General features: G+C 43.1%; 1 protein-coding gene and 1 long non-coding RNA gene across 6 annotated transcripts in view; one reads left to right on the top strand and one right to left on the bottom strand.

Moving 5' to 3' along the window:
* The window catches only part of LOC114660439 (serine protease inhibitor Kazal-type 1-like), an 821,621-nt gene that overhangs the window by 25,962 nt on the left and 782,608 nt on the right, over positions 1 to 13,051 (top strand). The window lies entirely within an intron of this gene.
* LOC127529692 (uncharacterized) lies at positions 664 to 12,438 on the bottom strand. The gene is made up of 3 exons (XR_007936312.1): positions 12,356 to 12,438; positions 3,999 to 4,220; positions 664 to 825 (listed from the first exon to the last, which is right to left on the bottom strand). It is a non-coding gene; the product is annotated as an uncharacterized LOC127529692 (long non-coding RNA).

The following is a 13,051-nucleotide window of genomic DNA, read 5'->3' as shown; positions in this document are numbered from 1 at the left end:
TCACTATAAATTGTCCACCAGCCATTTTGTTTGTTGCTTGTCTGTACTGGATTCTACTGACAAAAAAACCTTTTACTTTGCAGTATACGGGGCCTAAAAACCCCAAACCTTTACAGCGGTCTTTGTTTTTCTTTACAATATATAGAGAGAGAGAGAGAGACAGAAACAGCCAGCCCTCCAGATCTATCTATCTATCTATCAAAAACACCAATAACAAGGCACTGTATAACCAAAGACACTAAATAAGGTGATAAAGTGGCACATTCAGTCACCAAAAGTGACACTCTGTGAGCTGAGTGAGTCACTGAACTTGCCATGGCTCACAAAAGAGAAAAATAATCACGTGTTCATGATGGAAGGCACTATATAAAATGATAACGTAGTAAATCTAGTCTTCGTCAATGACACCCTTTGTCATCCAGGGAGCCACAGTGTCTGTTAGGCCACCTAGAAAAGAAAGGCTCTGTGCAGAAATGACATTTATGAAATCCTCCTGTGGCAGGCACAGAGTCCAGCAGTGTCACTAGAAAGAGCCGTCACACCTGCCAGGCCTTACAATGTGGAAGTCAGGAAAGAACTGCGGTATGCAGCCATGATTCAGAAGTCACTGTGCATGTCATATGAGATAAACACAAACACAATAAAAATGAGGCTGAGACCAGATTTCATGCCAGAAGTAAATGTTTATTTCAGATTTGAAAGGCTGTAGGAGTCAGCAGTGGGGCAAAGGGGACTTGTGAAGTTCAAAGTAGAGAGAAGATCAGCAGACCTCCAGGGATTCAACAATCTCCATATTTTACAACTGTGATTGGAAGTTTCAAAAATCTGCAAAGGAAACACGTGGAGAATTAAAGCAGTGAGCCAAGATGTCCACTCCGCGATGCTTCCTTCATTCCAGTCACAGGAGACTTTAAGAGCCGCGCTCAGCTCCACCTGCACACCTGAGGCAGGTATGGGATGGCAACACCTGTGGTGGTCCTGGATCAGGTGACCATTGCCCACTTAGCACGACGGCTTAGTTAATAAAAGGAACAAATTGCCTACAATATGTAGAATATTATTGAATACCTGAACTTTTTCTATCTCGTTATGTCAAATAAGTGCTGGCTGATATTGTACACTCATGATGAACGAGGACAGATGTGACTAATAATTATTAAAAAGTTCAGATGACCCCAAACACACCTGGCATGCCGGACCACCATGCCAATTACATGACCTGCTTGTGATGTGAGTGTAAAAAAAGGAAGGCCGTGTGTTCTCCCTGCAGGCTCCTTCACTTCAATCACTGAAAAGGCGCTATATAAAAGTCCGAAACCTGCCAGTGCACTCCCAATCACAGATCTTCTGACCGTCATCTGTGACACTTTGTGGAAATATGGAAGTAGCTGAAAGGGGCCTCAAGATGGTCTGACGAATATAAAAGTTAGGTGGGGAACATCTGTGAATTAGAAGGTTAGGATGAAGGAGAACAGGGGTTCAAAAATAGAGAAAAAGAATAAATTAAAATATCACAGTCATCCTCAGCAATGTGAAGGCCAGCTGCTCTTGTGTGACGTGTGTTGTGACGAGGACAGAGTTCAGTGACAATGTGACACGTGTGTGCCAATCAACACGCACTCTGAGGTGCCATCATTACTGAGTAGAATTACCTGAAGTTTTATCTTCTTCACCTCAAACACCTGCCTGACCTTGAGACCCCCACACTGCTCACCTGAAGGCCTTCGTGGCCCACTCAGTGAGATCTGCTGGTCTCAACTTAACACACAGACCTGCAGGTGAAGGAGTTTGCACTTTTGTCCACAGATGTCAGTCGCTGATGTTGAACAAAGTCACACACAGATAATGTCAGCCACACTGAAGGTGACAGTCTTAAACCGACGTCACATTACTGCTCTTCAGAGGAGATGTCACACTTGACAACTACAGTTGCTAATCTCATCACCTGAGGATGTCCATTTACTGTTTATGACAGGGCATGTGACATTACACGACTTTTACTCAGAGAGGATGTTAACCCTGAGGTTGCTAAACTCATCAACTGAGCATACGAGTTTATAACACTGGGAATTGCAGGACATGTCATATGAAGCCAACATCACATTTTACCACATTCCAGTTAGAACAGACATCCATCTTTCCCATTACAGTTGCTGTCCTCATTGGCTGAGTATGTCCACTTGCTTTATACGACTAGCACTCACTGGGCATGTGACATCACACGACTTCTACTCAGAGAGGACATCACAATTGATGTCTGGGGCTGCTGATCTTATTGGCCGAGTTCACCAGTTTATATGACTAGAAAAGGTAAGGCATGTCATTTTAAGCCAATGTCACATCATGCGCCTTCTAGTTAGAGGGGAAGTCAAAACTGCTAACTGCTGTTGCTAATCTGGTGGCCGATCTCTTTGTCTGAGTATATCAGATTATACAACTAGAAATCACTGGGGATGTCAAACTGGGGATGCCACTGGGTTGTACTTCCTGCTGGTCACTCATTGGCTGTCATTGTTACTGCACACAGGCTCCGCCCCTACAATTCAAAGCCATATAACCTGCTGGAGGCAAAGAGTCACAAACTGGCTGGACTGAGAAACTGGGAATGTCAGATGACATGACTGCTGATCACAGGACTGCACTGTGACAGTCCCTCACCTCAATGACATTATGTAAATGATGCTTACAACTGAAAATAGCTGAAAATATCTTGTAATGTGACATGGTCTTAACATGACATTCTTAGGTGATGAGATCACTAACAGCAGTGGCCAACTTTGACATCCCCTCCAGTTTAAAGCCGTGTCATGTGACAACAGCAAGCCCCCTCTGATCTCACCCTCGTCTAACCGCCCTGTAAAAGGGGGTCTCTTACAGACGGAAAGTTCTTGATGCCCGTGCAGACAGACACAGCGAGCACAAACACAGAGAGAAGAATCAGAAAAGGGAACAATTAAAGGATTAACAGCAGAAGCGCACTGCGGACCACCGGCATACACAGCAGCCTGACACTTCTCCATACCGGAGTCTGATGACTTGTAAGACTCGACTAAAGAAAGAGGATTTGAGACGTTTACAGAGAGAGTTGGGAGACTTTTAGTGAGAGGCTGACATGACTGTGTTGTCACGCACGCGCGTCTAGGGGGCCGCGGAAAGACCCGATGAGCAGCGTACAACAGTCTGCCAGGGGATGGAGACGGGGCACTAACCTTTCTTTCTCTTGTTCCCGCAGAAAGCCAGACACAGCGCTGCCTTAAGCGTTCTCAGGACGCCATTTAATCCACCCGTAGCCACTTCCGCATTTCCACCCCTTCCTCTGGCCTGACTTGATGACATCATCTACCCATAAAACACCTCGGTTCCTCCTAGCATTCCAGTCACCAGCTTCCGGTCCCACCTTATTTATGTTCCCCTCTGCGAAGGGATGATGTTCTTGGTTGGACGCATGTTTGCGCGTATAATTCTTTTGAGTTGCAATGTTGACAGTATACTGGGCTGGAAACCCCAACCCTTTATGCTTGTCTTGTCTCTTATTTACAGTGTCTATAAGTAGGTATATTTTGTTGTTTTCTGCGCGAGTACATTTCATTATAGAAGTGGTGCTTCATTGGTGTACCCTTTTAAATCAACATTTTGTTTATTTATTCAGTTTATTTCATGTATGATAGTCTAAAGGTAAATATGTACGTGATTCTTTGGATTTTTATAATATATTCACTGTTTGTTCAATTGGGTTTATTTGGTCTGGATTTTTATTTTTTCTGTTTATAAAGGATACTGTCAGCAAAGGGTATCAGATTAGGACTCCGGTTCTGTCCGTTTCCAAACATATTAGAATTGAACTCTTAACTAAGGGTTAGGAGGTTCTTGTGTGTATTGGGGTCCTCACATTGTAATTAGAGGATCTCGCTACAGTTGATTCCTTATACATTCAAGTTAACTTTCTAAAACAGTAATGTCTGACCACTCAGGCGGGTTGAAAAGCACTTGCCACTTACTCTTTGTTTGCACAGAATGAGCACCTGCTGCCGTAGGTCTTGCCACTGCTGGCACATACATGTTCGTCGAGATCTGAGCACATATAATAACCCCATCTTCTGTTACAGTCAGGCTACGGAGATAGAGAGCAGAAGGTTAGGTGGATGAGCACAGCCAGGCGTTGGGAAGAAGAGAACCTGAGGAGGTAAGGGTAAGGGCTACGCCTGCTTGGCATGTCAAGACTGTGGAAGAAAAGATGGCAAAACGTGTCATTGAATGCTCCCTGAAACATCTAATAAAAACAAATCTTTGTTCATTTTCATAACTAAGCATTTGGGAGGATTTATTAGTAAGAATCTATCAACGTATCACGTATTACATTATACAGAAAACATCTGTCAATGCCATCATCATATACAGCATGTGGTGCTGTGAGCTAATGGCTACACTGATGGACTATAAATGCACAAACTTCTTGATGAGCTCCTCTCCACCAATCCTTGTGTTGACATTCCCTCCCGGAGAGCTGGTTGAAGAAACGCAGAAGCAGTTGTGCAACTAGACAAGACGGTCAGCAAAATAAAAAGGCAAGGATGCGTAATTCCATCAGTGGCAAGGTGGGGCGGTGCCACCTAGAAGCCATGTCCAGAGGAACCCCACATTGAACATCCCCCCCCCCCCCCAATGTCTGTGTGGGTTTGCTTGTCATCTCAAAGATGAGTTTATATCTTTAAGACATCTGGAAAACTGACTGGTGTGTGCGTAAATGTATTCTGCAGTGAACTTGCACACCCTCCACCATGGCTTCAACACACTTGTCTCCAAGAATGTAGTGGCTCCATGTGGCCGTGAGTCAGTCAGAAAATAGACAGGTGGATGGACCCTCTTAATAACGTCTTGATATCTTCTTATTTAATTTTTCTTCAGGGATAAAAAAAAAAGGTTATATCTATCTTTCTGTGTATTATACAGTATAGTGCAATTCACACCTATCTCTATCTCCATGGAACATTGCCTTTCAAATCTGCCTATCTGTCCATTAGATGGTGCCTTTCACATCTATCTGTCTCTATATCATTTATGTTAGGTAGAATGCCTGCAGTGGGCTGGCGCCCTGCCCGGGGTCTGCTTCCTGCCTTGCGCCCTGTGTTGGCCTGGATTGGCTCCAGCAGACACCCGTAACCCTTTAGTTAGGATATAGCAGGTTGGATAATGGATGGATGGGTAGGTAGAATGCCTAGAGGAGTCTGGGTGGTCTTGTGGCCTGGAACCCCTGCAGATTTTATTTTTTTTCTCCAGCCCTCTGGTGGTTTTTTTTTGTGTTTTCTGTCCTCCCTGGCCATTGGACACTTACTTTTATTCTATGTTAATTAGTGTTCCCTAATCTCTTATATATTTCTCTTCTGGTTCGTCCTGCTTCCTGTTCAAAAGCGGTCCCGCCCACACGCAGCCGACACAGCATTTCTCGATTCCTATTCCTGCTCTTCCAAACCCGTCTCCACGCTGCCTGAGGTCTCCCATACACCCCATGCCGCTTTTCTCGATTTCTATTCCTCCTTTGGACTACCAAGTTCCCCACTCCTCTCTCATGACCCCATTGGTGTCACATCACCGCCCTATATCTAGCCTGACCGCGTGACCTTTCACTTCAGCCATTTGTGCGCCTGGGAGTCTTTTCTATAGCCTGCTACAGAAAGGTACTCTGTCGACCATTGCCATTGGTTTCGCTCCTTTGTATTTTTGTTATACTGCGACGGTTGTTTCCTAAGCCTTTGTTATAAAATGAATGACAGTATCTTCTCTGTCGACGGGTTTTTGTACAACTGCCTGTTCCTATCAGTGGGTTATTTCTTGACACAAACGGTTGACGAAGGCAATGCACTCTCACTACGACATAGGGCAGTAGATTTCGTTGCATCACATTGGGACAGATTTGGAGACGTTCTTCCTGTTGTTCTTTCCAACGCAAGTCGAGTTACCACAACAAGTCAGGAGTACTATCAATACATGGCAAACATCTATTCTCAACTGCGTCTTTCAAGAATTATTTATTTCTTCTTGATTTCTGCAATTCCTTTCTCACCGTTTTCCGTTCCTATTCTTACACCGCCATATGCTACGGCGGGCGTCGGCTTTTTTAATTATTTACTTTGTCTTTTTTCTCTTTTCTTCGTCATATAAAGCACTTTGAGCTCCATCATTTGTATGATAATGTGCTATAAAAATAAATGTTGTTGTTGTTCTCTGTCTTGTAGTGCCTTTTATCTATCTACTAGACAAGAGCCCGTTTCGACAACATAAGATGAAATGGGCACGAGTGGAATAGTAAGTAATAAGTATAAGCACCACAAACCTGATATAGGTGTATTCAATGAATGCGTAATTAGGCCTGGAGCTGTAGTCGAAATCGCCTTTCAGGCCTCTAGAGCTTTAATCGAAGTCGCCTTTCTCTTTGCATTTTCGCGGCCGTAAATCCACCGCCTGCCACGATGATGGTTGAAGTCGCCTTTCTGTTTGAATTTTTGCGGCCGCGATGTCGGTCTCGTAAGGTTTTTCGGGCAGCTGCGCAGAAGGCGACTGCGCATTCGGCTTCGGACGGACCCTGCAGCGATGTTGGTCGAAGTCGCCTTTCTCTTTGAATTTTCGCGGCCGTAAATCCGCCGCCTGCCGCAATGTCGGTCTCGTAAGGTTTTTTGGGCAGCTGTGCAGAAGGCGATTGCACATTCGGCTTCGGACGGACGTGAGTTGGGTTACAGTGACCAAACAGTCCCAATTTTTGGATCACCCGTCCCGGCGTCCCCGAAAGATCAGGAAATGTCCCGGCCTGTGGCGTTTTCCGACAAAATGCGTACTTTTCCCTAGAGGCCTAGACCCCATTCCGCCTTTCTGATTCCAAATCATACTTTCTACCCATCATGACATGAGACGGTTAGTCGACGTTCTTTTGAGTCTGACGCCTGCTGGTGGCCATTGTTTGCAGCATGGAAACGCACGGAAGGCGAGAAAGCGGAAGCGGACGCATCGTCTGATGGTATCGGGCCGGCCGTGCCTTGTGATACGACACGTTTTGGCTATGCTACGCTCTGAGCCAGGGATTCTCTTATTATTCCTGCTCTGAACCTGATGTAAGAGCTGATGCCTGATTCTGTCATTCACTCGTCAATACGGCGTTCGAGGTGAGCCATTTTCACTGAAGTTAATGCTTAAACTTAAAAGAGTTAAACTTAACAATTTATTTTGTACGACAAAATTGAAAGGGCTGACAAAGTTTATTTTTTTTAACTTTAATTTGAGCTTTTTATTCTTTAAGTACTGCTGTACACACTTTACTGTATAGTCTCAAGTCTGCAGACTGTACTATCTGTAAATTTCTTTGTAGTTATGAATCTGATAATATTAATTTGTATATTAATAATGAATGAATAGATGTTCAAAAGTGCATTGGTTTGTGAATGACATATTTCCTGACAAGATACATGACAATGAACTGTTTGATGAGATATCCAATATCCAAAGATATGTCACTGCAGAAAAAAGTTAATGAATGGGGTACAGCAGAATTACCAATATAGAAACGATGGATGGAAATCTTTCAGCACTTTGTCAACCATTATGTTCCATGTAATAATATGAAACTCATGGCAGAATTTGCATTATGTCTTCCAGGGACAAATGCTCCCACTGAAAGAGTCTTTTCTCTGATTAACAACATGTGGACACCAGAAAAATCACAACTTAAAGTGGACACATTGAAACATATGCTGGTTGTGAAATGCAATTTCAGTGATTCATGTGACAAGTTTTATGACCTGTTATTCCAAAATCCTGATGTCCTGAGAGCTATCCACTCATCTCAGAAATATTAGTGTCCCATGATTATGAAAGTTACTCATTGAAAAGCTGTTTTTCCTTAATAAACATTGAAAAAGTGTCATGTTCAATTTCAGAAAGTATTAATAAATTATTCACAAAACATTTGTGGCACTTCTGTACTTTCACTGCGATTCCTGATTAACAACGTAAGGTTTCGGTACGTCCATAACATACAGTATACTATATAATGTACACTAATGAGTTTGTTATTTGCTCTTCAAAACAAAACATTGCCTGCATTCTCCCAGTATGTGGACTGTAACACCCGGGGAAATAAGACTATTGATTTACTGTATGCAAACGTTAAAGACGCATACAGCGCCACCCCGCTGCCTGCGCTTGGGAAAGGAGATCATAACCTGGTTCAGCTTCAGCCTCACTATAAACCAAAAGTTAGAGTCCTACCTGTAACCACACGATCATTCAGGAAGTGGACCCTGGAGGCTGAGAATACTCTGAGAGAACTTTTTGGAACTACAGACTGGGATATCCTGCAGGGATCTCATAATGAGAACATTGAGGAAGTTGTTGACTGCACTACGACTACATCAACTTCTGTATGGACATTGTAGTTCCAGTAAGAACAGTACGCTGCTATGCTAACAACAAGCCATGGATTACAAGTGACATCAGGGCCTTTTGAATCAGAAGAAAAGGGCTTTTAAAGACGGTGATCAGCATGAGCTCAAGCGCGTGCAGAAGGAACTCCGAGTCCAACTCAGGGCGGCGAAGGAGCAGTACAGGAGAAAGCTGGAGCAGAAGTTGCAGAATAACAGCATGAAGGAAGTGTGGGATGGGATGAAGATCATCACTGGCTGCAGCTCGAAGCGGGTACCACCATTGAGAGAGACGTGAAGAGAGCAAACCAAATGAACAACTTCTTTAACAGGTTTGACCACCCTAACCCACACTCACTCTCACCTCGGAGTACTGCACCCTCCACACATCCTTCTGCTGATACCAGCATAGGAGAGACATCCCCACCCATAATAACAACAGCGCAAGTGAGCAGAGAGCTGAGGAGACTTCGTGCCAGCAAAGCAGGCGGTCCAGATGGAGTATCGCCACGACTGCTGAAGGTCTGTGCATCGGAGCTGGGGGGTCCTCTACAGCGCATCTTCAACCTGAGCCTGGAACAGGGGAGAGTCCCGAGGCTTTGGAAAACATCTTGTATCACCCCAGTCCCAAAGGTATCACGTCCTAGTGAGCTGAATGACTTTCGGCCTGTTGCTCTGACATCACATGTGATGAAGACCATGGAGAGGCTGCTGCTTCACCACCTTAGGCCACAGGTTCAACACGCCCTTGACCCTCTGCAGTTTGCATATCAGGAGAAGGTGGGAGCGGAAGATGCCATCATCTATATGCTACACCGATCCCTCTCTCACTTGGACAGAGGCAGTGGTGCTGTAAGAATTATGTTTCTAGACTTCTCTAGCGCCTTCAACACAATCCAACCTCTGCTCCTTAGGGACAAGCTGACAGAGATGGATTAGATTCATACCTAGTGGCATGGATCGTGGACTATCTTAAAGACAGACCTCAGTATGTGCGTCTTGGGAACTGCACGTCTGACATTGTGGTCAGCAACACAGGAGCGCCACAAGGGACTGTACTTTCTCCGGTCCTGTTCAGCTATATACATCGGACTTCCAATAAACTCGGAGTCCTGCCATGTGCAAAAGTTCGCTGATGACACTGCTATCGTGGGCTGTATCAGGAATGGGCTGGAGGAGGAGTATAGGGACCTAATCAATGACTTTGTTAAATGGTCCGACTCAAACCACCTACACCTGAACACCAGCAAAACCAAGGAGGTGGTGGTGGATTTTAGGAGGCCCAGACCCTCATAGACCCAGTGATCATCAAAGGTGACTGTGTGCAGATGGTGCAGACCTATAAATATCTGGGAGTGCAGCTGGATGATAAATTAGACTGGACTGCCAATACTGTGCGCTGTGCAAGAAAGGACAAAGCCGGTTATACTTCCTAGAAGGCTGGCTTCCTTCACATCTGCAATAAGATGCTGCAGATGTTCTATCAACAGTTGTGGCGAGCGCCCTCTTCTACGCAGTGGTGTGCTGGGGAGGCAGCATTAAGAGGAAAGACGCCTCACGCCTGGACAACTGGTGAGGAAGGCAGGCTTTATTGTTGGCATGGAGCTGGACAGTTTAACATCTGTGGCAGAGCGAAGGGCGCTCAGCAGGCTCCTATCAATTATGGAGAATCCACTGCATCCACTAAATAATGTCATCTCCAGACAGAAGAGCAGCTTCAGCGACAGACTGCTGTCACTGTCCTGCTCCACAGATAGATTGAGGAGATCGTTCCTCCCCCAAACTATGACTCTTTAATTCCACCAGGGGGGTAAACGTTAATATTTAACATTATACATAGTATTGTCTGTTTTTTTCACCTGTATTATTATCATTCTTTATTTAATATTATTTTTTGTATCAGTATGTGCTGCTGAAGAATGTGAATTTCCCATTGGGATTAAATAAAGTATCTATCTTCTATCTATCTATCTATATCTATCTATCTATCTATCTATCTATCTATCTATCTATCTATCTATCTATCTATCTATCTATCTATCTATCTATCTATCTATCTATCTATCTATCTCTTCAGGAAAGCGTGTCTTTCAGTCAATTTTCACGAACTGTTTTAGACAAGATCTAGCCTGTAATTTCACGAAAAATAGCATACAATGGTATAGAACCCTACTTTGAAAATGGGTATATGTTTGTGGTTTAATAATATGATTGTTTCAAATGGAAGAAACTCGTACAGAATAAGATGCAGGAAACACGAAAATAGTCATTTCCATTATTAAAGTCTATCTGCCCCCCCCCCAGACCCCCCGCCTGGTGTCCTAGGTTGCCCCCAGAAAAATCTGGTCACTGTAGTTGAGTGAGTGAGTGAGGAGACTGGCAAATTATATATAAGATGTGATCTATGTTTATTCTTTAAACACTTGTTTAGAAAGAAATATGAAATAAAAATGCATGAGGAGGGGGGAGATTTGCTTTAAGAATCGTCTAACATCATGAAAATACATTCTGGTGACGTACAGCTTTTCTAATGCAAACATATGATCTTTTATTACTTTTTTTGAGTTAATAATGATATTTTAAAAATAAAAAATATTATATAGTACCTTTGACATCTATCTATAAAAAAAAAAAACCCTTTGCAATATTTTTATATTCTTGGTTTATTTGTTTTAAATTTAATTGATTTGGTAATTGTAACCTATAAATTGTAAGTGTGTGAGTTATTACATCTTTACCCTTGTGGCAATCAATTTTTGTTACCCATCCTCTTACACTTACTGAACAAACCGACCCTCATTTAATGTTACTCGATTACTTAACTCTTTTGTAAGTTGCTTTGGATAAAAGCGTCTGCTAAGCTATATGACTATCTATTTATCATATAGTGCCTTTCAATAGCTATCTCTCCTATAAAGCTTTTCATGTCTATCTATATACTCTATGTATTATATAGTGCCTTTTCCTACCTATTTATATATTCTAGAAAGAACGGTGGCACAACGGTAGTGCTGCTGCCTCACCATTAGGAGATCAGAGTTTCCATCCCGTATCCTCCCTGCATGCAAATTTGTGTGTTCTGCCTGATGGTACAAACCTTTACCTGACATCTGCCTCTAATAAAAGAAATGGTGCTTTGTCTGATCACTCATATTTTAACATTTTACAGATTCTGTCAAGGTTGTGTGAACTTATGAGCAGAACTAAGCCTAAATTCAGCATATTTAGCATGTGCCTGTGAGAGAAAAAACATTATTTGTAACTTCTTCTTCTTTCCACTGCTCCCGTTAGGGGTTGCCACAGCGGATCATCTTCTTCCATCTCTTCCTGTCCTCATCATCTTGCTCTGTCACCCCCATCACCTGCATGTCATCTCTCACCACATCCATTAACCTTCTCTTAGGCCTTCCTCTTCTCCTCTTCCCTGGCAGCTCCATCCTTAGCACCCTTCTCCTAATATACCCCTCATCTCTCCTCTGCACAAACCAACGCAATCTCGCCTCTCTGACTTTGTCTCCCAGCTGTCCACCTGAGCTGACCCTTTAGATAGATAGATAGATACTTTATTAATCCCAATGGGAAATTCACATTCTCCAGCAGCAGCATACTGATACAGTCATACACGGAGCTGCTGAAAAGGCTGCCACTCTCGGCGGCGCCGGATGTATATAATGTCCTCACTTCTAATCCTGTCCATCCTCGTCACACTCAGTGCAAATCTTAGCACCTTTAACTCTGCCACCTCCAGCTCTGTCTCCTGTGCCACCGTCTCCAACCCATATAACATAACTCACAAAAAGAACACGCAATTAGAATTGAACTTGAAAATTCATTGAATTCAATGCACTTAAACCTTCTTAAAGCCAAGTTTCCTAATCACTTTTATCAGTTTGTCACAAAACAGGTTACTGTGGAAAAGACACAAACCGAATAAGCAGGAATCTAACCTGAGAGGCAAATGAAGGCGACACACAGCAGCAGGAGGCGCATGGCAGACATCTTGACTCGTCTCGTTGGCGTGTGTGTCAGACTCAGACTGGTTTCCCAACACGCTGGTGCCCTCAATTTATAAGGTGACACAAATTAAAAAAAAAAAAACCTTGCAGGCATTGATCCCCCCGATTAATTAAAATTCAAAACTGTTAAGATAGATAGATAGATAGATAGAGAGATACTTTATTAATCCCAGGGGGAAATTCACAAATTAAGAAAGGCCTTGGAAATAAACATGTCAGATAGTTTTTCACACCACTGTATCTATCTATCTATTTGCCCCCTTCCTGATTTCTTATTCTTTTGCATGTTTGTCACACAAAATGTTTCTGATCATCAAACACATTTAACCATTAGTCAAATATAACACAAGTAAACACAAAATGCAGTTTTTAAATGATGGTTTTTATTATTTAGGGAGAAAAAAAATCCAAACCTACATGGCCCTGTGTGAAAAAGTAATTGCCCCCTTGTTAAAAAATAACCTAACTGTGGTGTATCACACCTGAGTTCAATTTCCGTAGCCACCCCCAGGCCTGATTACTGCCACAATCAAGAAATCACTTAAATAGGAGCTGCCTGACACAGAGAAGTAGACCAAAAGCACCTCAAAAGCTAGACATCATGCCAAGATCCAAAGAAATTCAGGA

This window comes from Erpetoichthys calabaricus, chromosome 11, assembly GCF_900747795.2.
Source record: "Erpetoichthys calabaricus chromosome 11, fErpCal1.3, whole genome shotgun sequence".
Classification (NCBI taxonomy): domain Eukaryota; kingdom Metazoa; phylum Chordata; class Cladistia; order Polypteriformes; family Polypteridae; genus Erpetoichthys; species Erpetoichthys calabaricus.
Note: the sequence above shows the minus strand (reverse complement) of the source record. Positions and strands in the feature narration are given on the sequence as shown.